Genomic DNA, 24533 nt, shown 5'->3' with positions numbered 1-24533 from the left:
AAATTAATGTCAGTTCGGTGTTGATTGAGAGGTTTTTTATCTAAAGTTGAACAATCGTTCGCTATATCAATGTTTAGATTAATTCCTGAAACGCAGTAATTTTGGGGAAAAGCCTGATAGTGAATGGTGAAGAAAGCATTATTTGTGTTAAGTGTGGTTTAATAATGAAAAACGATAAAATTCCTCAAAAAATTTCAGCTTTTTTTTTATTTATTTTTTATTTTTTTATTTTTACGTTTTGTATGGTAGCAACTTTTACAGAGCATCATTTTTTCATAGTTTGTGTAGATTTATTTTGTACTAGCGTAAGTATCCGGTGCCAGTTAAGTTAGATTGAGAGTAAGGCATCTAACAACAAAGAGAACGATACCGTTGCAATCCTTCTCTAATAACGACGCAAAAAATGCGATATTTTTCAGTCTGATGCGATATAGAACCCGCATAAAAAATCTCGATAGAAAAATAAGCTAATTCTCTCTCATTATATCAGCAACAATGACATGCAATTTTTAATTGTTTTCGTATTTTTAATCAAATGGTCGTAAAAGCTCAAGTTCCATGCAATATTTCACCTATATTCAATTTTAGTCGATTAAATGCGGCAAAAAATGGATCATAATTGATCAGAAATCGGTAACGTGAACAAAGAAACACACAAACAAACATTCTTTATATAGATTTTGTAAAGTTTTATAATTTTTTGATTAACAAACTCTACGATTTAAAAGCCAGCAGTAACAACACATTTCGAAATAAAGCATTTTTATCTCCAACGCGCGACACTGTTGAGAAAAATGAGTGAGAAAACTAGCACTTTTAGCAAAAATGAGTGAGTTTTTAATTAATATTTCGGCTGATTAAAGTTGTACGAAGATGGCAATAGCCGAAATGGACTTCCACGAATTTTTGGAATCACGAATAATGTATTTAATGTTTGGCAATGCTATTTTTATTTCATTGTAAAACTTAGAAATTTTTTATTATCAAACTAAGGTGGCCATATTTTCCGAAGGGCAAAGCGGAACGCAAGGATCAAAATTTGGGTTGTAGGAGAGGGCGGAAGTCCCCCCCCCTCCGAAGGTGAAAATACGGAATGCAAAATTTTTAGAGAAGTCACATTGTCCTGTAAAGAATTACCCATCATTTGCGAATTACCTCTGTGTTAAACAGACTCTGTTATTGAAAAAAAAAAATTAGAATTTATCCATATCTCAGACTGAATCAAACAATTAAATTAACAATCACGGACTTTGGTATCTGGACTCAGACGCGCTTCCAGTAAGAGTAAGAGTGAAGCCAAAGACTAAACAAAATAGCAGTCATAAAAAAAGTTTGTAACTTCCTACCTACCTTACGGCTTGAATGTGGCCATCCAGCACATGACGCCACAAATATTTTAATGCGACGCGGACAATGAGCCTTATTGATCAGCCGCTGACCTAGAAGGATCATCCTGTGTAGGTGCTCCGTAGACGTATTTCATTGATGAATGAATGCTTCTAAGAAGTTTTGGTTCTTGTAGAAGTCTCTCATAGACTTCATCACAGGAACTGTCAAACTCAAACTGCACTTCATCACCATTAACATTGCTTGTAGTGTTTCCAGTTTTAACTTTGTCTTTTCAGTTGTCCATATGATATTCATACAGGAGAAAACTCTTTCACTGATGACGTTTCCTCCTGGGAAACACAACAAAAACGTCACAATTTTATGGATTTGAGCACATGGCATGTTTTTATCCTTGAAATGGCCAAACATTTTAGTCCATCGACAGTCGACACTAGTACTTTGATAATTCCAATCTTTTGTGTTAAAGTAAATAGCTTCGTCAAATAACTCGTTATCATCCTTGTCAACCTTCGGAATCTTCCACCCCAAAAGTTGAAAGCTCTCTTGTAATTTTTCCCACGACGGTAGCTTCTTTAACGCAACCCAACTAAATGCATTTAGCCTCTCTTTCAGATATTCAGCACCGTTGTCGTAAAAATTTACAATGTTTCTTATAACGTCATTTTTTCTCACCAATCCTCACTCTTCTAATTGGGTAATCCGCATACGTACTTCATTGGGCAAAAAGATTTTTCCGCTCCTCTCAGTGCATTTATGTATTAAATCATCCAGTTCAGAATATACTTCCAGTGCTGTTACAATGTGTGCTTCAATATGCAGAATTGCCGCTTGAAACACCGCAGCGACATTATGTACGAAATAGAGCCACAATTCAGCACAGGTATTCTAAAAAAGGTTGCGGATTAGGATGGGGCACTTCTCTTCCGACAAGAAAGTGCAGGAAACAATTTTAAAACTCTCTCTACTGCAGGCATCAGTGATAATCATCCAGTTTTCCCATATCCTAAAATGTGCTGGTACTCTACACAGGCAAAGTCGCAAAATTCTTTGAATGACTCAACATGAACAGTATAGATATAAAAATAATAATAAATTCTCATAACAACTGCTTCCATATAAATTTGCAAGCAATCCCCTTTGTTTCGATTGCGTTGGGAACCATATGAGCAGCATAACCAATACCTAGCAGTTTCCTCCCTAGGGCATCTTGTAATATTGCAAAAATGTTGTTTCTACCTCTTCTTTTTAATCCCCCGAAATTCGCGTTTGCGTTGTCTGTGCAGAAGCCAACAATCTTTTTTGTCAGACCACGGCGTTGTAATGCATTTACAAAAAAATTGCAAATCGTCTGTGCTGTTTCTCCAGGAAAAGTTTGCATGTCCAGGATTTTAACCTTAACACCTGACAGTGGCACAAAATATCTCACTATTATTACAGGAAATAGCTTGGCATTCTTATGGTTCGACACGTCTGTAGACACTGTCACAAAATTCGAGACATTTAATTCTGCCTTGACTTGTTTCATTACATATGGACATAGAACATTCGTGGCAATGGCTTCAGATTTTATTCTTGCGCAAGTGAGTTTTGGATTAAAACACTTTTTCATTAATTTGGAAGTACAGTCCATCGACCTAAAGCTGTAATTGTAATAAATCGTGTGGTACACAAAGGTGTCTTCTGTAGCAGCCAACCGAGCTTCCTTTTACCCTAACACAGAACTTGAAAAATATTTCGTAATTGTACCTGACGATGCTGACAATTTCAGGACGTTTTTTGGGACGATCAGTATTCAAATGCTTTATATCTCCACGCCTGCTATGATGTGATCCACATTTGTCGCACCTCACGTCACTATCGGTGTTGCTTCTAGCCTTCTTTATAAATGGAAACTTGCCTTGTAATTCCTCTTTGAATTTCGACTTTTGTTTTGCCATGACTGATGCTCAATGGAGCCTCGGGTAATGTCTCTCACATAAGAAAAATATAAATAACCACCGAAACACGACAATAGCGCGCACAAACCACCTTAGCCAAAGAACAACATTATAGTATATTATTTGCCTTAGCCACCAACGCGGTCGCCGTCTCGCTAATTCCCGCGTTTCTGAGTGATGACATCATAGCTTTATCGAAGCAAGCATCAGCGAGGCGTCAACACGCGCCTAATTCGAGTTAGTTGACGTTAAGAGTCTATTTTGCAGAAAAGCGGGATAAACAGGCGTCCCTCCGGGACAAGCGAGGGACCTCGGGACATGAAGTCTGAAATCCGGACTGTCCCGCCTAAATCGGGACGTCTGGTCACCTTAAAGAAACTCTAGGATTTGAAAGCGAGCAGTGGCAACAACTTTCGAAATAAAGCAGATTTTTATCTCCAGCTTGCAAGACTGTTGCCACTGGTAAAAATGAGGGCGAAAAAATTATCGTTTTCTCAAGTTTTTAATTAATATCTCTAAATTTTAGCTACTTCTTTTTTGGAAAACTGTGGTCGTCGACCTTTTTCATAACCCAGAAAAGAATCGTAGAAGGATTGACGACGATAGCTGTAGTAGTGACTGAGTTATTAGAAGACAAACACACAGACATTCTTCTTTACATATATATACTCTGAAGTGACAAAAGTCATGGGATACCTCCTAATATTTTGTCGGTCCTCCTTTTGCCCGGCGAAGTGCAGCAACTTGACGTGGCATGGACTCAACAAGTCGTTGGAAGTCCCCTGCAGGAATATTGAGCCATGCTGCCTCTATAGACGTCCATAATTTTGAAAGTGTTGACGGTGCAGGGTTTTGGGCACGAACTGACCTCTCGATGATGTCCCATAAATGTTCGATGGGATTCATGTCGGGAGATCTAGGTGGCCAGATCATTCGCTGGAATTGTCCAGAATAGTCTTCTAACAAATCGCGAACAATTGTGGCCCGGTGACATGGCGCATTGTCATCTATAAAAATCCCATCGTTGTTTGAGTACGTGAAGTCCATGAATAAGTAGTGAGTAAGTGATCTCCAAGTAGCTGAAGGTACCCATTTCCAGTCAGTGATCGGTTCAGTTGCACCAGTCCATGCCATGTAAAAACAGCCCAGACCATTATGGAACCACCACCAGCTTGAACAGTGCCTTGTTGACAACTTGGGTCTATGGCTTCGTGGGGTCTGCGCCACACTCGAACCCTACCATCAGCTCTTACCAACTGAAATCGTGACTCATCTGACCAAGCCACGGTTTCCATTTCTTTAGGGACCAACCGATATGCTCACGAGCTCACGAGAGTCGCTGCAGGCGATGTCGTGCTGTCAGTAAACGCACTCGAGTCGGTCTTCTGCTGGCATAGCCCAAAGAAGACAAATTTCGCCGCACTGTCCTATCGGACACGTCCCTCGTACGTCCCACATTGATTTCTGCGGTTATTTGACGCAGTTTTGCTTGTGTGTGAACATTGACAACTCTAAGCAGACGTCGCTGTCTCGGTCGTTAAGTGCAGGTGGTCGGCCACTGCGCTGTCCATGGTGGGATGTTATGCCTGAAATTAGATACTCTCGGCACACTCTTGACACTGTGGATCTCGGAAGGTTGAATTCTCTAACGATATCCGAAATGGAATGGCCCATGCGTCTAGCTCCAATTACCATTCCGCGTTCAAAGTCTGTTAATTCTCGTCGTGCGGCCATAATCACGTCAAAGCCTCTTCACATGAATAACTTGAACACAAATGAAAGCCCTGCCAAAGCACTTCGCATTTATACATTTTCTACGCGATACTACTGCCATCTGTATATTTGCATATTGCTATCCCATGACTTTTGTCACTTCAGTGTAGATAGATTATAATGTACTTGAATATTTATTTTAACAATGTGAAATTCATAAAAAGGATTCCTAAACCGTACAGTAAAAGCACACAAAATATTTCGGAAAATCAAAAGCCCAAATGACCCGTCTGTAGCTTCTTAACTTAACACTCATGTGATCAATACACATTGAAAGAATTGAAGCTTATTGAGTTAACAGAATATGAAAACAGAATTTTTGCTAATTAGTGGAATATGATGGAAGTTTAGCTGGTGACGATGGCGTTACAGCAAGAGTAATGAAAATTATTCTTTGATAAACTTTCAGGAACTGCCACATAGTTTAATTAAAACCTGCGTTCCAGTGAGAAACCTGCGTTCCAGTGAGAATACGTGCTAATATTAACACACCAGTATTTAATGGTGTATCTTCATTTCTAATTCTTCTACCTTGAATCTCGCCAGCTCTTATTATTGTCTGTCCCCATCAAAAGTCGTACTGTCACCTACATCGTGCTCAAGGCTGTTCATCATGGCGCAATCTTGCCATGATGAATTTCTTGTCATGATGAATCCTTGCCATGATGGCGCAATTTTGCCATGATGAATATCGTGGGCTTGCTCTGTTTTCAGAGGCCTGATCTTATGCTACTGTCGATAGGGTGGGATAAGCTACACAAGACTACCGCCTGCATCGTCTGCTACAGCTTGAAAGACGTTGCCATCGTTATGTTTGTAAGGTATATTTTAATTTTATAACAGTTATTTTAATTTCAGAGCCTTTCCTATCAGTTCTTGTTTCAACTTACAACTGCCTACCAGAATGAGTTTCTAGAATCGTGTTGAATGCAAATGAGTTAAAAGAAGTATTTAAGGAAGGTTTAACTTACTTTGAGAGAGATAGCCAGGAATGCTGCTCTCTCTTGTTTGCCTTCGGGCTAAGTCACTCTTGAAGCTGTTTCACTCGGCCGTATATTACGTGCTTAGTGATATTCGCCGGCTAGTTTAATTTAAGGGATACTACGTTAGATAATTGTGTTTAACCTCGGGTAAGTCTAGTTTTAGTTAATTATAGTTTAGTTTCTTATTTCTGAGTTAAAGCCCGAGCAGAGGCTTCCTGTAAACCCGAGAAGGGGCTGGCTGTTATTCTTATTTGAAGAATAAAAGGGTATTTTAACCCTTCTCGAGTCTACGTCTTAGTTGTTCTGAACTCAGCGATAAGTCGTTACACAGTCCACTAGGTTCCTAGACGTTCATCGTAGACTAAAAGAGGTAGGAACCCTACATGATTCAGTCTCTCTTTTCACTTGCAATAATATTCAGAACCATCAAGTGTATTAGGTATCCCCGTTTTCTTGAAATTCGTCGCTATTATTACTTCATAATTCAGAGCTTGTGACCCCCAAATCCTGGAGTAAATCAGTTAGTAAGGCAATATCAATTACTACTTAGACGAATCTATTTTGAAATTTAGAGAACATCGCTCTTTGAACACCTTGAAGAAGGGTGAAAATTACGTGAGTATTTGAAAAATGTCAAGGGGGGAATGCGAGTAAATACAGTTAATTCTTTCATCCGGATTTATTAGTCATAGATTTCCGTTTTATTTTATTTCTTCAACGAGTTTTGGAACAGGGCTTCTCAAACAGCTGGCGAATTCAAAGAGCGGGGAGGGAGGGGAGTGCGGCCAGCCTTTTATTTAGTTGACAAATATTTAGTTTTAATTTATGAATATAAAAACTTTTTAACGAGTCTTTTCCTATGGAGGATTATGTTCCTCCATAATGATGTGATGGGAAAGCAAAAAGACGCTATTTGAGATGTGTGCGAATGCTTATATCTTCCAAACTACAAATGCTATAATCAATCTAAATGCATCATTAGACATATTAAAGAGCATATCAGCAAACACAAACACACACTCACACGAATAAATAAATTAATAAAAATTTGTGCAAAGGGTATACGCATAGTAATGCGTCAAAAATAACGAAATTCTCCGTGGGTCGCCGCTTTTTCAGATGGCCCAGACTTTCCTTTCCCCATCGATGACGAATAGCTGATAGCTTTGGCTGTGTCTACCCGTACGACGTCGGACGTTTAGCTGAAACATGGTAAAAATGCTAAACGTACGACTAGTTGCGCAGAGACACTTTCGTGATTTCTGCGCATTCCGACCAGTCGTAAAGAGATGTTTGTTTACATTTGTGTTGATTATCGGAAGGGTGAATTGCTTTTCCGTGTAGTGCTAGAATGTCAAGAAAAAGTTATTTTTTATTTCGTTTGATGACTAATTACTATTATTCTTCGATAGATATCTAAAACATTATATAAAATAAAGAACTTTGAATATATCTGAATATTATTCTTGTTTTAAATTGCTAATGTTTGATCATTTTATACTGATGCGGAGTTTACACAAATAATCAAAATTTCTTGAAATTCTTATCAACAGATTTAAATAAATCTTGCATGCAAGCAGTAAAATCACATTCTTACGAAACGAAATTGAAAAATCGTCTTAAAACCTTGTGTAATTTTTCTGTCATGCGTAGCTAAATATTTCTATAAAATTGCATACAGAAGTATTTATATACATAAAGAGTGTGTTCAGGAGATGAATTAGAAATGTATGTGCATATGCTTGTATGTACCGATGTAGGTGTTCATGTAGCATATGTATATGTGTGTACATACGTTTGTGTGTGTGTGCACAGATATACATGCATACATACATTTTTGAGTCTGGTCTCGAAAAATGTCTTGCTGAAAAAGAATGTAAACAAACCACCCAGCTCCTTAAAAGAAAAGTTTAGAAATTTTTTATCATAATTTTGGTTTCTACAGCAAACTTTTGTGTGTGAGTTTGTTTTAAACTCTTAGAAGAACTCAAATTTTAATATAAAGACATGAAAATTTTTTACCTTTTGATAGTGTACTTGATGATTTATTAAAAACACAATTGACTCTCTTATATTTAATATTGAAAAGAAGGAGGGTGATATGTACAAAATTATAATAAAGATAATTCTAAGGTATTTTTTATAAATATATGTGACTTCTGAATATAGAAAATAATCGCTTACAAATGACTTATGCAGTATTTGTTTTATTATCATATCCTGTCCTCATAAGCTCAAAAATAAAACTTTATACAGGAAAGTCATTTTACCTCCAAATATATTTTATGGTATTGAAGTATGATAACAGATGATTATTTTTGTTAGAAAAATTATTATGTTATGAATATTTTCCTGAAGATAATCATACATCATATTCAAGGATATTTATATATTAATATATATATATTATATTCAAGTAATAGATGACATATTTATATATTCTATTTAAAAATAAATGGCAGCACTATGTCTTGTCATTAACTTTATCAAAAGAACTTATAGGTTTAAAGCACCGAATTTCTAGTATAAGAACTGTACTTCAAATGTCCTTTTCTTCCCCCCCCTTTTTTTCCCCCTGTAAGAGTTTTGCTTTATACTATTTACAGATGTGACATCTAAAAATGCTTGGCCTTTTTTATCCAAATATCTAAATATGGAAGTCTGAAATAATGCAATATATTTGTATGTATATAGAGTAAAATATTAGTAAATTCTACATAAGTACATTATTATTCTAAGATAATGTAATAAAAATATTCAGTTTAATGCAAATATGTGAATCAATTTATACATATAAATTTTAAGTGTATGACTTCTGTTGGATGTTTTAAGTAAACAATCAAAAAAATTAACCTTTTTATCAACTTATCTTGCACATATATACATTATTACTTTTTTTTCCTATAAGAATAAACTTAATCTAATATAATAATCTAAAAATAAATGATACACAACATCTATTAAGGCAGACCATTTTTAGTACAGTAATAAATAATACAAGCAATATAATTTAATACTTTCAGTTGTCAGAGAATGAAGTGAGTTTTGTGAAGCTATTTAATGAAAAAATCTGAAAACAATTTTTGGTGGTTCTAAAATACAAGTTCTAAAAGAATTAAAATATGTACATGAGATAAATGCCGCTCTTTTTGTTTTAACCCCTTTGAATAAATTTTAACCAATTTGATACTTTTTTTACTTCTTTTCAAAACCTTGAAATAATGAGAAACTGATTTCAGGACCAACACATTTCAAGAAATATTGCTAACTGCAATGAATCAGCACACATGTATGACTTCATCAGAACCATCAGAATGTCTTGTATTACCTTTATTTATTTATTTAAAGTTACTAATGGATTTATATGTAGAAGAGCTGAGATTTCTAATACAGTTACCACACTTGCATTTTTAATGATCTTTTCACTAATGATTTAAAATCTCTCTATATTTTTTTAATTATTTTTCAAATGAAAAGTTTTTGTTCATTTGTTTCCAAAATAACAGCTACTTCCTTAGTTCAATTATTATTTTTCTTAACTGGTTTGTCTGGTGAACTCCTGTGATTTTTTTTTTTTTTTTGTGAATACATTTATTCTGTAATTTGTTGTTTTCAGTAGTTTTTTAATTTCTCTTTTGAAAAGTTTTCTGCATTTTAACTTAATAGCCTTGAAACTTATGATCAACATTCAAAATCTAACTTCCATTTTAAATTTCAATGTTTACCTGGATTCATAACAAGTGTATTATTTTTAAATTATTCAGACAACTTAAGAGCTCTGTGTCTTACATCTTCATAATGGTAGAAAATTTCATTGTACAGCCTATGTACATTTTAGTTTTGTCATGTCATGCCATTTGTGAAATATTCCTTCTCTCTGCTTAATTTTATTCCATATATAGATATATTCAGTAAGTTTAAGCATAATAAATTTGTAGAAGATAAATGTCTAAAATTCCATTTTCAGTTTCCTATGTAGACTTTTACATTTGCATTTAGTACAGCAATCAATTACGCATTGAATTCCAATATAAAAATATTTTTTATCATAGCCTTCAGATCATTCCTGAACATCATTCAAATCATCATCAGACTGCAGTATGAAATATACAAATACTTCTTCTGTTTTTGAAACAAAAAAGAATGATGACAAGGTCTAGTGAACATTGTGCATACGGTATAAGCTGAAATTATTATTCCTGGAACAGCAATCTGGCAAATTTTAGTCTTGTGTGCTGCAGCGTTTTTATGCATAGCGGAATTTTACTGCTGAGTTTGCTACACAGTTTTATAGTTAATAGGAATTGTATTGGATTATTACGTCAAAAAAATGTGAGAACTATCTGTCTAAGAGAATATATGCCTTTTCAAAGGAACAATATAAGGAAAACTGGCTCTGATTCACTTTATACATGAGGAAAACAGCAAAATCTCCTCTGGAGCCAGCCTATTCGTCAAGATAAAACTCTGAGCGAATTACTAGCATTCAGCGGATTTACCTCTCGGCCGCTGGTGGGCCTAGTACAAGTTGAGTCAACAGGTTAGCGTAATAAACACCTTTTATCATGATATTATGTGACCTATAATCTATAAGCAATGCTCTTCATAAAAAATGTTAATTCCGTTTGCTTTCTGTATTCTGAACTTAGCTCTTGTTTATCTATTCTCTTGTTTTGAGATCTGCTCATCAAAACAGAGCAGCAGGTCAATTAAAGAAGGATATCCATGCAGTGCAATCATCTTCAGTACGATCTCAAGTCATAGTCACGTCTTTAATCCACCTAAAATCCAGTCCCAGTACTTCTCACTATTTGAGCAAAAGTATAATTCCTGTTGGAGTCTAAATTAAGATGAGCTCCGGTATTTCAATTTTCTACTGAACTATTTTCATTAATTAAATTGAATTATCTAATTTTATTTATTAATTTACATTTTATTTTTATTTTTTCTTTATTTTTATCTTTGTTGACGACCTTTCATAGTCCTTCTTCTTTTAGAAATTAAGTACTGACCGCAATGCATTGAGGCATAAAATTGAACAGGCACTCGTATAATCCTAGGACAAACATTCCACACTTGCTAGATAATGTGTTTCATATTGAGGACATCGAAGCACTGAGCCTACGCAGGCCAGATAGAGCTTAAGACACATTATTTTGATCACTGCAAAGCACGCAAGGGCTTTCTGCCTAACAACAGGGATGCTTTTGCGGAGCACTTTTTAAAGGTTCGATTTGGTTTGTTTGATTTTAGAAAAGCACTTGAGGGCTATTTGTCTAAAGAAGAGCAAAGATTCTTGATGGCTTCATGATGGACTTTTCGAAGAAAACTAGCTGGCATTCACATTGCGCAAGAGAAAACATCAAAAACTCCCATGCGACCAGTCCGTTCGCTGGAATTTCAAACCAGTCGAACTAACAGTATTCACCAAATTTACTGGTAGGTTTATACTCAACAAGGGACATATTTTTGGAGCAGGTAGGTAGTGTAAGTGTCAGTAAATGACGTAGCCAGTCTTGGGCAATAAGCTATGAGTGGCGTTCTTTATCCTACTGAAATATCGTGCTTGGATTCTTTGTCAGGTATTGGTGTATATTGGTTGATACAGATAGATTTTCGCATGTTATGTCTCATGTGCAAGCAGTAATTAGAATGGTGCAAAGCATAGTATAACATCGTCAACGTATTAGACAGTGAGAAATGTGACAACACTGACTAAGAAAGGAATGCAAAAGATACAAAAGCAGATTCGAAATGCATCTGTATTCTACTCAAATCAGAAGGTGAATGCCCATATGATAAGGGTAACACAAACGCAATTATCACTAGGGGATATAATCCTACTTAATTGTGATGCAGTCTCTCTACTGTATATTCATGCTCTGTACGAGATCGTCCACGAATTTCTGAGAAATTATGTTCAATTCTTCTTGCAGGGCTGATTACAGCTATGAAAGCATTGAAAGGCACTAGCAACGGGATGTCAAAAGTCCCCAGACCATACACCATATATTAAGTTGGAGCATACGACAGCCTTCAGAATGCCTACGCTAAGACAGGTGCTATATCTTCACTCCTTAACAAGCTAGCGACAGTTGGTATACCCTGAAGTGTAGCATTATTGTTCGCGAAGAATCTTGGAAAAGATGCACGTGAGGAGAAGAACATTAGCACAACTGCAGTCAGTAGTGAATTAATCTTCTTCAGATGTATGGAGCTTCATATAGCGACCAAGCATTTCACTTCCACAAACGAAAATTTGAGCACTTGCAAACTGTTTCCTTTCGATGATCTCAGAGGCACGACTGCGTAATCTCTGCTTTATCTAGATATTTAGACTTCCAGAATGGCTAGATAATCTAAATATCGGAAGATTAAAGCTGTTATCTTATTCTTGAACCGGGATGATAACGCCTCATATAATATTGCAGCGGCTGATCTATTGTCTTAGAAAACTGGATGACACCCCCTTTCCCTGTTTAGTCTTGCCAGCGACTGCTGCTATCCTTAAAGCTCAACTCCATTGCTGAGCTACTCAGTGGCGTAAAGGGGGTGTATGATGCGCCGTCGCAGAGGGGCGCCAAATGGTCTCCAAACAAGATTTTCATCATATCACTGTGTTTTTTTCGGGAAGGGGGGCGCCAAAAAGGTATTTTGCCCCGGGCGCCAGTTATGCTCGCCACTCCACTGGAGCTACTCAGATCTTTTGTTTGCAACACTACAGAAGACACTGCCTCCGACGAGAAGGCATGAAAGTCCGCAAAGCGATCAAAACACCATGAGATTGTTTCGTAGTGATATCAGTGTTATAGCTAGAGACGAGCGAGGGTGGACAACTGTCCCTGGGCGTAGTGTCACGGAAATGCCAAACTGACGAAGTTTTAGAATGAAACGGTTTCCATACTTAGAAAACAGAAGGGTGTATGAAATCTGCAGTTGTCTTTAGGCGCTGAAAACTATAGCCAAGTCTTTAGCCATATTGGATGTCCAGTAATAGATTGCATGCATCTTAGGATGTCACCCACTGTCACCACCACCAGATGATGGGAGTCATTAGCATAGATATGGCATCATCTAAAGACGGCTCTCCAGTGGCCGAGCGGTAAAGCCGATAAACTCGGGCCGGGCCTCGAATCCCGGCGAGCAGATTGGCTGCTAACTAAGCGTTTTCATGGTTTCCATATGTGTAACCTATATACAGTCCAATTTCCCTTAGAAAGTCTTTCACGAAGCCATCCCTTCCCTTAGACAGGTAGCCCTCGAATGTTTCACCATAACTAAATAAAATGAACCCAACTCATCATCTGTAAGAGAAGATATCAATTCTTCATATCCTGGCGTGGTTGTTTGTGGAAAACCACTACCAGAGTTGGATTAGCCATTAAGGAAAGTAAGCACGTGCTTAGGGCATCAGGTAAAGGCGGCGTTACTAAAAGGTGCTTAAAGATTCAAACAAAGAGTGCAAAGGGTCCACAAAAATAAAATTCTCACTGCAGATTTTAGAAGATACCTAGTGCACTTAATCCAAGCCCGAGAAAGAGGGAATGATGAGAAAGAGGCGTTATACTATAGATGTATGTGGAGGCAGCAAAATCTTTGAAGTGCTATGGGCATATAAAAGTCTAATTTGGCAATGAGCATTACTAAACATTCTGATAGCCGCTCCCTTTGTTCGAAATGTAATCCAAACTACTGACATGATGTGTATACTCGCACTTTGGCCTTCTTTCAAACTTCCAGACAAAGTCGTCCAGATATTGTCTATAGAACTGTCACGCTGAGACTACAAATCGATGTTGTTAAAACCGAGTGTACCGTGCAGTAGCTTCCGTTCATGTTTTGAGCATACACCATGCTTTATACCCTCTCCTACACCCCATAGATGTCATGCTACGTATATGTGCATGCTGTACAATACCGGACCCTAAGTGATCTCCTAATTGATCTTTTTGTTGCATCTTCTTGTTTGTACTAACGTTACATTAATTTCTCCATTTCATTCTTAATTTTTATTATTTATATAATTGCAGAACTGATCAGCTATCGTGGATGACTTCTTAAATCGCAATATTTTACAGGAGCGGAAGCACGCTGTCCACTAGGAAGGTTGGGATTTATGCTACTGACCGGGAAATTCGCTTAGCTACATATAGGAACTGTGTGCAGCCAAAATAAAATAAGATACTAATCACTAATTTTCTCTTTCCTTACCGCTTGGCTTCGTGTTCTAATTAGAAGCACGTTCGGCTGGCAATAGGGAAGTCCAGAATGCAAATCCTGGGGCGGTCATTCGCTGATATTTTCTATTTCAAATAAATACCTAAAGGCTCAACCAACTAACCAAGTGGTTCCCAAACTAAAATGTGGTAGACGATAATTCTTCACCACCAGCAGGTGGCGATTAGGTTACCACCTCCCCAACTGCCTTTTAAATGGGGAAGAATGTACGGAATTTTCTTTTTTCTCAACGCATGCTTTCATGATGTAATTAGAAGCACTTCTGGATGGCAGTCTTTAAGCCCAGATTTCGAATCCAGGATAGGTCATTTCTGATTTTTTTTTTTTTTGGCTCCTAAATAAACCTAATATTATACATCACCGTTCTATGGTGCTCTACACTCATCTACAATAGCACAATCTCAAATAGAGCTACCAGTGCTTTAATATCGAGATTAGTGTACATAGTGACTCTGAAATTGCAGTTTCGATGGTAATGGTTCAGAGGCACATGTTCTACTGTAGTGTGGATTAGGTTAACATGTCTTTCTGGAGCTGTTTCCAAAGCAGAAGGGTGCTGATCATTTTACAGATTTAAGGCGAATGATAAGGCCTTTACCGAAGCTTATAAGTTGGGTAAATCAATGTCTACATGATCTTTTTTCTGATTACATACTTTTTGTTTTGTGTCATATGGGGACAAACTGTATACTAGTTTTTATGCCTGCTTTGAATCAGACACTAATTTTTGTTTGCAGCACCACTATAGGGTTTGCAGTCATACCCTGCTACACGACACTTGAACCATTAGCATCTATGTTCACATATTGCTCAATTGATTTATTAGTTATAGCTTATGTGTATACATTTCTTTGTCATATGTGTATGTATATATGAATCTTTTGTAAAAAATAAATTAGACTTGCATATATGCATAGGCAAGCTAGTTTGCTATACGAAAATAAAATAAAATTAAAAACTCTGTTCCTTAGACCATATCAACTGGCTGTTTACCCAAGTCTCATATATTGCTATAGCACCAGATGTTAAATTTAAATCGACCACTTCATTTGAAAGTTATAAAATGGACATTTGTATACTATGTTATCTTTTAGTACATGCTCAGCTGTTGAATTTTTATGGCAAAGGTTCTGAGGGGTATCTGCTTAAAAGAAGAGATGCCCTTCTTTGAGCACTTTTTGAATGAAACTGACTTGTATTCATATTAAACATAGGAAAAACTGTAAAAACAGAGATGTAGCTAACCCATTTGATAGAATTCAAACCTAAATTGTATCACCAGTATTCTGTGTCTTATCTATTCGAGAACCGACACCGGTGGGTATTCTTCTAAAGCAAGATTTTGGTTTATGTTTGCATATAGATATTACTTATGCAGTAGATCATTATCAGACATATAAAAATAGTGATATCATTGAATGAAAATTAAAAAAAAATAATAATTCCATTTTGCTACAAACTTCATACACAGGAAACAAGAGAAATAATGCTTTGAATTTTGCTCATCAGAAGAAGCATTAAATAATACAGCACTTTTGATGAGCACAGTTAATTGGTGTGTATATGTATTTTAATCAGTGAGCTGTTCTAAAAGATGTTTCATGGAATGGTCAGACTTTCTTAATTTCTCAACCAGACTAGCAGCATTGTTCATCTGACATGAGACAAACTTAAATTAAGATATACATAATTTTTAAAACAGGGCACATAAATTTCTATATAATGGCTAACATAAATTATATTTTATGTTAGCCATTATATAGAAAACTGGCTAAATAAACAGAAAATCTAAAAAATACAGCCGCCTATTCCACAAACAAAAAAAGGACAAATAATCTTAAAATGAACTCAATGATTGCAGACTATAGTAATAACAATTTATTCAAAATGAATGTAGATACAATATTTTACTTTTAAACATGTCAAGAAACTTGTAGTGATCATCCAGCTAATTCAGTTTGCTTTTAAAAAAGTGTGCATTGAAATTAAAAAAAAAAAAAAAAAAAAAAAAAAAAAAAAACAAGAATTTAAAGAAAAAAGAACAAGAGCTTTCCATTATTAAAAACTGTTATGACCTAGAAGAAATCTAATCATATCCTTTCACATTACCATCCATGCACACCAATCACATAATCATCCAGCTAGTTGGAGAAAAATGGTTTTAGGTAATGAATTATTTTGCTTTTTTAATTCCCCTGATATGAAACTCAGCCAGATCAGGTTCATGAATTTAATTGTAAAATACGGGTATTGAGAAGCAACTGTCATTGGCGAAGGGCTTGGGCATATTGTAGATGACAGTAGGAATCTGCCCCATAGTTATCCCTATGGGACGGACGGATAGAGGACTAATGTCAATTTCAAAAATATGTCTCTGCAATAATATTTTATTAAATTAATTATGTGAGGTTTGTTTGGTGCATTATGAAAAATGAGCACTATTTATGAACAACTTAAGATACTTAACAGTAAATTATCATCACATACATCACAAAAAAGAAATGTATCTCTTTGAGTGTGCATATAGTGAGCTTGGATATATATATATATATAAGTATATTTTATTTAGTATTATAATATATTATTCTTTTTCATATTTTTATGTTAAATGATAATTCTTAAATAGATAAGAATGAATGAATTTATAAAAACAATCATCTCAACCTTTATAATAAATGACACCTAAAGGTAAAATTTAATACAGTTATTCCCATACATGTTGATTTGGCATCCATAGTTGTTATGGCCAAACTATTATAATGCAAATAACAGAAGAAAAAAAAATACAAAACGCATTTTAAATGAGAACAGGCCACATCATGCCAAAATAATTTGTACTAAAATTCCAATCATAAGCAAAAATATACAAGTATAAAATAAAAAAATTAAAAAAATATTGTTCTGACATCAAATACAAAACTGCTTACTTTGCTTATAGTACTTAACATTTTATTCAGGGTTAAATTAAAACATCAAAATTCTCAACATTAGAGATACAGAAAATATATTAAAAAAATGTATATGATATAGTATACAATCTCAGCATGCACAATTTATCAATTAAATTTGACTTCCTTTATACGTATTTTTCAAATCATGAGAAACAGTTTTTGGCTGATTTTTGTGATGAAACATTAGAAGATATTTTCCAAGAAGGGATGCTTTAAGGCAAACTGGCTTGCATTCATATTACACGTGGAAAAATCATGACGACGCTTATGCAGGCAGTCCATTCACCAGGATTCAAGCTATTAGTGTTCAGCTTCTCACCAGCTTGTCCACTGGCACACAACAGCCTCTTGTAATACATTATCTGCAGACATGAAATCCTGTATTTATATGAAAAGAAAAAGTTATACATTCAATATTAATTACAAAACCCATTTTCATACATGCCTACTGACAAATTATAAGTAATCCTCAACTCATGATGAGTATTGTTCCAATAGTTCCATCATAAGTTCATACTGATGTAACTCAGGGTCTTAATAAAATTATACCTTGGTATGTTTGATTATATTGTTATGAATAAGGCTTCTGTTTTACATGAAAATGGTTTAAGGAGGTATAAACTTATGTGACATTTATAAACAATTTATTTGCATACATTCACATGAATTTTATAAAATTAATACATATACATCCCTTTCATTAGTTGATAAGAACAAAAATATATACAAAATTCTTTTAATTAAAATAATGGATAAGTAACTGTTACTTATTTGAAAGAATTATTGTAAAATACAAATTAGTGAAAAATTATTATTCAGGTATGATCAGAATCCTATAAAAACAATGCATGTATGCATAAGCTGTTTATATTTTTCTGTAAAATAAACATTTGATCTGGACAACTGCATACTTTTATTTCAAGATGCTCTTTTAGTTAGGACTACCTAATATACACAATGTTTGTGAAAATCACAACCATGAAGGAATTATGCACTTTGAACCAAACTTACATGAAATGTAAAGTGAGTTAAGACATACAAATGATTAGAATTACAAAGGGATTATGCATGCATGAAACGAGAACTGGCAGTTGTAAAGGACTGTAAAGTTGTGCTGAAATCTGTTTATCATCCTCCGTCTGCAGTGAACATTTAATTTGTGCTCAGTATGCCTCGTCAACAGCGGAGGATGCCATACCAACAAGTTTGAACGAGGCCACATCGTCTATATGCAAGAGGGTGGACTTTCATATCAAACAATCACAGCCCGCACGCAGCACAATGCCACAACAGTGATGCATGTTTGGAAGAAATGGACAGCGAGAACCAAACAAGGTGAAATCCTGGCAATGGGGCACACAACAGCACAGGACGACAAACACCTCATCTGCATGGCTGTGATGGATTGTAGAGCATCCTCTCGTATGTTAGTACAATATTGGAGCACGGTTACAAGTGTTCGTTGTTGTCTGCTGCAACATGAACTGCATGCAAGGGTTCCTCTACGCAGGATTGCCCTGTCGCTGAGTAACATATGCCTCCGACTTCAGTGAGCACTGCAACTCAGTGCGTGGCGTGCTCTGTGGCAACAAGTTGCTTTCTCCAACAAATCTTGCTACAATCTGGAGTATAATGATGACAGAGTATGCATTATTCGATGCATTCCAGGCACTATATTTTAGGGGAAAAAAGTGCCTGTGCACAAGCCTTCTTTAAGGTACAACAGGTTTTGCATCTTCCCCAGATATGTTGCTCAATCAGCATGCCTAGGATTTCATCGGTCAGCGACTCGCACGTACAGCTAGTGGGCCACACACTGAAACTGAACTTTCACATCAATTCAAAGCTATTCCCCAGGATTACATTCAGAACCTATACGATTCAATGCCACGATGTGTACAGGCTCTCGCTCAGCATGACAGAAACCCAAAGTACTGATTTTCCAACTTTCGTTTTTTTTTGTTTTTGTTTGTAAATGTGATCGTTTACTTGTATCACTATTGGTAATATGCGGAATAAATTTCATTCATTTCCGACAATTCCTTCATGGTGTTGCATTTTTCACAAACATTAGTGTGTCTACAGCATCCAGTGCCTGCTCAGCATCCTCTCGTATGTTACTCAAGATAAACGACTAACTGAAGACAATTTTTAATCTCTATTGAAATGCCCGTAGTGATTCATTGCTAAGCACAGAATCTTAAATAACACTTGTCACTCCTAGCAATGCCTCATTCTGCCTCTAGTCCATCATCAGAAAACTCCATCAACCTGCTGTGGAGGAAGCTCCACGTTTATAAAATCATTGCCATCATCTTCAAAGGCAGAATTACAGAGGTTCTGGGAATCCCATATTATCTTTAAATTCTTTCAAAGCTTTTCTCAAGCCTTTTCTTGTACAATGCAATCATAAAATGCTTCTTAAAATTCTACTCAGTATCAACTGTAATCTCCAAATGCGGCTTTATGAATATTGGAAAAAAAAAAAAAAAAGCATTATCTAATTTTTAAAATTACATTATCTTGGATGACGAAAGGGGCAATTCTCAGAACCCGCACATTTCCAGGAAACCCGTTATCGCTCAGATTGGGACCACGTGATCCTTCAGAAGCAGAACTTTCATCTGATTGGTTCATTTCTACCCCGGACAGAGTTTCAGCTGAAACATTTTTGGCGAGGTTTGAAGAAATATCACATAGCCGCTACATTGTTTCTGTAGCTAGGTGGGATTCTTTTTTTTCTAAGAATCCTCCCATTTAAACCAGTGATACCAAAAACTTGTTTCTCAGGAAAGTCCCGTCTAGCAGGGACTGTTGATAGAAGTAAATAACCGCTTTAATCAACACTCACTAATAATATAGTAAAATCACAATGACCAAAATTAGCCTCAATCCACTATGTCTAATCCGTTTTCAAAACACGTTTCACTTTTGTGATAAGAGGAGAGTGGAATGTGGAAATGAACATGAGCTCAGCATAAGAGCGTATAGGTAGTGATCACTTTAGGTTTTCTACAAATGACATTCAGTGGATGAGTTGAATGTTGCCTTTTTTTCCCTCCGAGATAGCTAGATGGTGTTACTAGGTGGCTTAAAGTACAGTCAAAAGTCTTTAATCTGGAATGATCTATAATCCGGACCTCAAAGCTACAAACTTTCTGCACATGCTTAAACGCATGCGCATATGCGTTTAATGTATAACAGACGGTATAAGCTAAGCTAAAATTATCTATTTCAGTTAATGTTGCAGATCGCGTTGTTCCTTATTCTTCTAATTGGATCCGGCTTATTATTTTTTGCAGACTGTTAGAGCAATTTTATAAAAAGTAAGCTTGAACTTTCGATTATGTCAAAACGAGTTTCCGATTCTGGAGATATCAAAGGTTTTACAAGCGAAAGCACGTTTTGATGTCCATGAAACAAAAAGTGGAATTGCTGCAAAAAATGGTTAAAGGCATGAAGAAAGTGACAGAGAGGTGATTTGTTTCTCTAACCATTCCGAAATCTGTTTATAATTTTCGCGCTGCTCTGCGGGAGAGGAGGGGGTACGTTGCAGCGCACAATGAACTGGAAGTTGATCTGTCAGCACTATCCTCATCTTCAGGGCAGATGTTTTCATTTTATTTGGCTTATAACTCCTCACTAATGCAGTATTTCATCTCGATGTACTCCGTCTTTGATATGATTTAAATCAAATTCATCATTATAAATATCACGAATACACATGAAATAGTTTTCTGGTTGCAATTTTCTAATTTCAACTATGCGTAATGTATGCTTTACACATGCGCACGTTGAAAGAAAAGTTTATTAAAGTAAACAAATAAATATTAAACTTTTTTTCTGTAAATTTTGATACCCTTTGGATCATAATTGCTCTTTATTTCATATTTTTAATTTTATAATTTCTGCATGCCATCTTAAAAGATTTAAACTGATGAGCTATAATACAAAAAAACCGATAATCCGAAATCGCCGAAGAGTCCAAATTAAAGACTTTTGACTGTTTATGATAACCAAATGAGCACCACAGCATTTAATGGGTTAATATATGACATAATTACACAGATTGGAATTTGCTAGCAAGTTTGCCCTTGAAACAGAAAAGAAAATTAAAAATCCTCCTCCAAAGGACATTCCAGCTGGCAACTTTATGAAATTTATATACTACTGTTACGAAATAATTTGATCCAGTTTTGTGAAATTAACAAAATATATGGCATTAATGAACTATACAATCATCTGATGCATATTTTAACTTTGAATGTCAAATCAGAATAGGGATTTTTTTTTTTTTTTTTTTTGCACTGTGGCTGATTCTTACCTTTAGTCATAAAGATGATTATTATGATGCATGTTGCTTTATTGAAGACCTGCCAATGATGGATTACTATATTTCCACCCCACTTTACAGTGCTGAAATTTATTAAAAATATTTCCCTCATTTTCCACTTTTTTCAATAAATTAATTAGAACGTGCTTTCCTGTAGTTTAAAATGTATTTGTTGATGTGGTAATCATTGTCTTACTTACAAAGACAAAATCCTATAAATACATACAAAGGTTACATTGAACCTTTCTTCTTGTAATTTTTTACCTTAATGCCAAATTAACACAAGAACTGTTGAAACACAGTGAAGCAAACACAAACTGACATTCATTCTATGATTTCAGCTGCATACTCAACTTCTTGCCTACGACTCTGCAGTTGTGCAATTCTAAGATGTTTCTTCAAGTAAAAAATTGGTCGATGTGTACATGGATACCGAGGATGTGTAATTCTTAAAAACGCACCAAGCAGTCGGTGATTTTTCATTGTTTTTCTTGAAGTCCTGTTCTAGATATTTTTGCATGTTTACAGAATTAATTCAAATTTGTAACCGGCGATATGATGAGTTAGCGATTTTCTAAAACACATGAAAACAATCGATTTGGCGACTTGGCAATTTTTTTAAAACTCGCCAATCTGGACCGTAATATCTAGTTTTACCATATTGCTGTTGTGAAAAGACATGTTTGAAGATGAGTACAAGTTTAACAATTTAAAAATACTGTAATCCTAAAAACAAATCATATGGACCATGGCAGACAAAAAAATAAGAAAGGCACTGCAAAAGCATATGGTTAGACATGGCCAGAATCTCATAAAAAATAGCACACATTAGCTTCTTGGCAAAACATACTTTGGCTCAACTTCGATGTTAATGTTTCTGGTTAAGCAGAAGCAACATTAAAACTGGTTTGCAGTAAATGCTGCCAAATGAACACATAACTGAAATATTTGCTGATATTAAGAAAAATATTAATTTGTTCAGCTAGACATTTAGCACCAATGCTCATCCAATAACAACAACAAAATTGTAAATTTGTTCACAGAATGTAATAAGAAATTTGTGTAAATAAGTACATAAGCAACAACAACAACAAAAGGCACATCAATATCACTGCCACACCATACAATTACGTTTGAATAAGAAAACAGAGTTATGCGCACAGCATTGAAAGAATACCTTTGAAGTACACCATATTCATTTCTTATCCTGAATCGAGCAGAACCATGTAATTATTTAATCTGCAACTACATTTTGAAATTTAATAATACACACAAATTATATACATTTAATACACATTTTGTACCGAAATTAAATAATTACAAATATAGTTTTTACTAACCTATACATGCAGAAATTCAGGGAAAAAAGATCGCATTTACCAGTTTGCTTTAAAAAAATGAATTAACATAAATAATTACAATTGAAAACCTATTCATTTAAGCAAATAATGGATTATAAATTTTAATTTTACCTTACAATCAAGAATGAGAATAGCCACATCACACCCACACCACGCTGCATACAGGCAAGAGAACATTAACTGGGCTGAATAACAAAACAACCATCACAGCAAAAGCTACTGCTTCTTGCTGCAATTTTTAATTTCGCTACAAATAACAGAATAATACTAGAATTGCTTACAATAAGTGTACATAGAATGTTAGGCTTTTGGTATTAATATTACACTCTCTAGCTCGGCTGAAGTTAATATGTTAATGTTTCTGGCTAAGCATGTTCAACTAGATGCATTATTAAAGCTGATTTCCAATAACGTCTGGAAAGTTGAGCGCAGATAACCAAAATATTTGCTCAGCCAGATATTTAACATTACTATTAATACGATATCAAAGAGAACATGAAAAAATGAGTATATTTGTTCAAAAGAACACAGAAATACAAGAATATATTACATTTCGCAGTATTTAAAGAAAAATGGGTGAATAAGTACATAAACGACACGATTTTTTTTTTCTTCCTTTTAACTGCACACACAAACCAATAAACTATATTCAATTCATAAATAATTTTGTATTCAAAGTTAATTAAATATTTACAAAATCAAAAATAATTCTTACCTATACATTCAGCAGAAAACGAATTATGCCTATAATTGCGGTCTGTGCAAGAAAAAAAATAATGATTAAAATTAATCAAAAAGACAATTAAATTTAAAAAATACTATTCATTTAAGTGGAAAAAGCATTAGAATTTTAATTTATTTGAATTTCAACTTAAAATTTGGAACAATAAATAACACTTGTATACTCACCACTACAACATCCCAACACGTTCGAGAACAAAATGGCGCTCGATTCGCATGGCACATTGGAGGCATGTTCATGCGCAGATGGTCTCTGCGCAACCAGTCGTACGTTTAGCATTTTTACCATGTTTGAGCTAGCCGTCCGACGTCGTACGGGTAGACACTTCCGATAGCTTTGCACTTTGTAATCGATTACGAAGTCTCGAGACTTTGTTTACGTTTTATGCGGAAGGAATTGATAAGGGCCGCTCTTCATATTTAATTTTTTTTTTCTTGCTGTATACGAGAGTGGACGTAATACGAATATATCTCTATGCTACAGTCAATTATTTCCATTATTCGAATTAATTCATCGTGAGAACTTTAAAAGTCTTAATAAACAGAAACTTACTCATATTGCTGATACAAAAGTATTGATATGCTTTGTTCAGTTCTCTTGTTAATAAAAAACAGCAATTGTGCGTGTAATGACAGTAAAAAATAGTGAAAATTATATATGTCTGTATTGATGCCTAAGTAGTAATAATGCATGATTATAAAAAAAATATTAGAATCTACTGAAGTAATAAATTACGTATGTTAGAACACAAGAAAAGAATCTAAATTTTTATTTATTTTAGTGATCGGTATTTTTATTTTTTTTAATTATCTTCACAGAGTTCTATTTTAAGTTTCCTCCAAACGGCAGAGATGCGTGTCCTAAA

The 24533-nt window shown here is 35.2% G+C and overlaps 1 long non-coding RNA gene across 3 annotated transcripts; it reads right to left on the bottom strand.

The window, feature by feature from the left end:
• Positions 1-17208: 17208 nt before the first annotated feature.
• On the bottom strand, positions 17209-23969 carry LOC146999275 (uncharacterized). Of its 3 annotated transcripts, none has more exons than XR_015042382.1 (3): positions 23836-23969; positions 23642-23683; positions 17209-17610 (listed from the first exon to the last, which is right to left on the bottom strand). It is a non-coding gene; the product is annotated as an uncharacterized LOC146999275 (long non-coding RNA). The 3 variants fall into 3 exon arrangements; XR_015042381.1 differs by having other exon boundaries at positions 17209-17594; XR_015042380.1 differs by lacking the exon at positions 17209-17610 and adding an exon at positions 22294-23155.
• Between the last annotated feature and the right edge of the window lie 564 nt (positions 23970-24533).

This window comes from Stegodyphus dumicola, chromosome 1 (assembly GCF_044657685.1).
Source record: "Stegodyphus dumicola isolate Sdum_Otavi_A_Nest chromosome 1, ASM4465768v1".
In the NCBI taxonomy this organism is placed as follows: Eukaryota; Metazoa; Arthropoda; class Arachnida; order Araneae; family Eresidae; genus Stegodyphus; species Stegodyphus dumicola.
The sequence above is the reverse complement of the archived record's forward strand: the minus strand, read 5'-3'. Positions and strand labels throughout refer to the sequence as shown.